The sequence below is a fragment of the Sus scrofa genome, chromosome 9 (assembly GCF_054392235.1).
Source record: "Sus scrofa isolate SSC_HxYL_T2T_F1_AM1 chromosome 9, Sscrofa_HxYL_maternal_Yorkshire_Landrace_v2.0, whole genome shotgun sequence".
NCBI classification, from domain to species: Eukaryota; Metazoa; Chordata; class Mammalia; order Artiodactyla; family Suidae; genus Sus; species Sus scrofa.
The window spans coordinates 50,724,193-50,727,770 of NC_139391.1; the positions used below are offsets into that span (position 1 = coordinate 50,724,193).

Genomic DNA, 3,578 nt, shown 5'->3' on the forward strand with positions numbered 1-3,578 from the left:
ACAAGCAGGCAAGCAATAAATGAGTGGGTGGATACTATACTTCCTGTCTCCAGACTCATATATGGCTACTTACACAACATCTCCACTAGATATCTAGTAGATATCTCAGACTTTTTTTTTTTAGGGCTGCACCACAGCATATGGTGGTTCTTAGGCTAGGGGTCAATCATAGCTACAGCTGCCGACCTACGCCACAGCCACAGAAACACAGATTCTGAGCCGTGTCCGCAACCTACACCACAACGCAACGCCAACACCGGATCCTTTACCTACTGAGCAAGGCCAGGGATTCAATCTGCATCTTCATGGATACTAGTTGGATTTGTTTCCGCTGTGCCATGATGGGAACTCCCTCTCAGACTTACTGAAACCGTGTGCAAGCCCCTGAATCCTTGTGTTTTGAAAATGTAACCGAGCAGGGCCCCTGTGGGGCTCTGGGGTGCAAAAGCCCTTCTATGCCCTCCATTGCTTTTTAGGAAATAGGCCTCATTCACCTCCCATGAGTTTGATCAAACCAGAGAAAGGAAGGGATGTAGAGACCAGGGAGGAGCAGTCAGAAACAACAGTGCAGCTTTAGGGCAGAGTCCTGGTCCCTCCTCAAAGAATTTAACAATATCTTTGAGTTCTGCAGAACTAAAACTCCCAACAAATGGAAGATGTAAATAAAGCATTCTTTTTTTTTTTTTTTTTTTTTTTTTTTTAAGGGCCCCTTCCACAGCTTACAGAAGTTCCCAGGCTAGGGGTTGAATTGGAGCTACAGTCGCTGGCCTAGACCACACAAGATCCAAGCCAGGGGGCGGGGGGCGGGGAGCTATAATGAAAAAAAAATAAAAACCATTTATGTGTAACTGGGTCACCATGCTGTACGGTAGAAAATTGACAGAACACTGTAAAAGATATAATGAAAAAAAAAAACATTTAATATATATATATATTAAAAAAAAAAGATCCAAGCTGCATCTGCAACCTACACCACAGCTCACGGCAACGCCAGATCCTTAACCCACTGAGACCTGACAGAAACTCACTAATGAAGCATTCTTCATTCCAGAAAGAAGGACCACCAGAACCAGTCCTGGAGCCACTAAACACTAGCTTTGAAAGACAATACAAGCTTGTACCTACCCTGATCCTTATCTGTGGCCCTATTTTCCAGGCCTAAACTATAAACCATTTCCTATTCTCTCCCAAAGGGAGTGGGGGTGGGGCAGTCTTTAAGGCATGCTGTGAACTTCCTTTTCTTGGCAAAGGAATAAAGCTATTTTTTTCTCCTTCACCCAAACCTCTCCGAGAGTTTCTATTCAGCACCAGTGGACCAGCAACAAAAAGGCTTTTCCCTTAGCCTCCCAGGCCTCCCCTCAGTCTCACAAGGCTGACTCAAGAGTTCTTGCTTAGGAAATATTGTTAGAGCCAAAAACTAACTAAACAGTCTCCATTATGTTACGTCCTGCCTTGGTCCACTCACTTACTCTAACCAGCTTTTCACAACGGATTTCTTTCATCATTAATTACTTTGACAAATGGTTACTTTTTTTTGTTTGTTTTTTTAGGGCTGCACCCATGGCATGAGGAAGTCCCCAAGCCAGGGGTCAACTGAGTCAGCCCATGTCACAGCCACAGCAACTCCAGATCCGAGCTGTGTCTTTGTATACACCACAGCTCACAAGAACACCGGATCCTTAACCCATTGAGCAAGACCAGGGATCAAACCCTCAACCTCACTGATACTAGTCGGCTTTGTTACTGAGCTACTTTGGAAACTCCCAAAGTAGCTCTCGTCAGGGTTATATCGCAGCTGGTGTTTTCCTTTCCTCTGAAACATTCCCTAACACCTCCTTTCTTTTGTGAGTCATCTTCACTGGAGAGAGAAGGTCAAGGTGCAATAACCCTGAAGACCACCAGAAGTTGTCACTGGACCACCTGACTCGCCTTGATGACTCTGAAATGATCCATGGAGGGAGAATGCGGGCACCCTAATCCTTATCAACAGCCCCCCACACCCTGCTTCAAGCTAAACCTATAAATCTCTTGCTATCCCCTCTCAAGGGTAGACACAGTTTTGAGGCATTAACCTGCCGTGGCCTCCTTTGCCTGGTAAAGCAAATAAAGCTGTTCCTTCTGCTTCACCCAACTCTTGTCTTAATTGGTACCAGTGTAGAGGCTGGTTTTGGCATCTTAGTCAATGGTACTCTACTTTCTCTCAAGTGATCTTTTTTAAGGCAAGTTATTCATATGGACATTTTAAAGTCTCCAAACATATAACTTAAATTTTTTGTTGTGGGTTTTCAAATAAATATTGTGCTCCAAGATTTCTTCTATATAATATTCATCTGGTATTTGTTAAGACTTAATTACTCTTGGAGAGTTCCCGTCATGGAGCAACAGAAATGAATCCACTAGGAACCATAAGGTTTCGGGTTTGATCCCTGGCCTCCCTCGTGGGTTAAGGATCCGGTGTTGCCATGAGCTGTAGTGTAGGCTGCAGATGTGGCTTGGATCTGGTGTTGCTGTGGCACAGGCCAGTGGCTGTAGCTCCGGTTTGACCCCTAGCCTGGGAACCTCCATATGCTGCAGGTGTAGCCCTAAAACAGAGAGAAAAAAAAAAAAGACTTACTTCATGACGCTTTACACTGGCAATTATTTTAAACCTGTTTGAGAATGTATTCTATAACCATGAAACATGGATCCTTATTGTCCATAAATAATTAAATTATGTTGTGTAAACAGATATCCTGAGATCACTAGATTCTAAAGTCTGAAGATTTAAGTTCCAGGTAATAAAAGTATATTTTGCCTTTTATCTCTTTCCATTGATTTTTGGGACTTCACAGTGGAGAAGGTGAATTTTCCTTGGTTTTTGCTATTTCTTGGGCCGCTCCCGCGGCATATGGAGGTTCCCAGGCTAGGGGTCCAATCGGAGCTGTAGCCGCCGGCCTACGCCAGAGCCACAGCAACGCGGGATCCGAGCCGCGTCTGCAACCTACACCACAGCTCACAGCAACGCCAGATCCTTAACCCACTGAGCAAGGGCAGGGATCGAACCCGCCACCTCATGGTTCCTAGTAGGATTCGTTAACCACTGCGCCATGAAGGGAACTCCTCCTTGGGTTATTCTTAAACTAGGTGCCGAGTGCTCTTAATATTTTCATAACTTTGTTAGCAAATCACTTCATTTCTGACAATCTTGCAATTCTCTGGGCTGTTTAGACTACCTCCTATCTTCTTCCAAAGACCTTCAAAGTCTTGCCTTTTTCCTCCTAAAGACACTTTTACTATTAGTAAGGTGTTCAGGAACCTGCACAGAATTCTACAGAGAACCCCTTGGGAAAGGTCAGGGCATCTTGGGCTCCAACGGCCTGTGTTTGACTGTACTGCTTCTGGCTGGTTCCAGGCTCCTGTACTGGAACCGTTGCTAGAGACTGTGGTTCTGTGCATGCTCAGATTTAGGAGACAACATGCCCCTCCAGGAACCTCAGAAAACACAGTCATTTACAAGAGACCAGAGATTTAGTGCCAACATATGAGACTTTGCAGGGGGGATCAGCAATAAAAGAACGATGTGATTTCCCAACACATTG

General features: G+C 44.7%; 1 protein-coding gene across 1 annotated transcript in view; it reads right to left on the minus strand.

Moving 5' to 3' along the window:
* Positions 1 to 3,578, minus strand: part of SCN3B (sodium voltage-gated channel beta subunit 3) — a 75,774-nt gene that overhangs the window by 71,815 nt on the left and 381 nt on the right. The gene's annotated exons all lie outside the window — the stretch shown is intronic.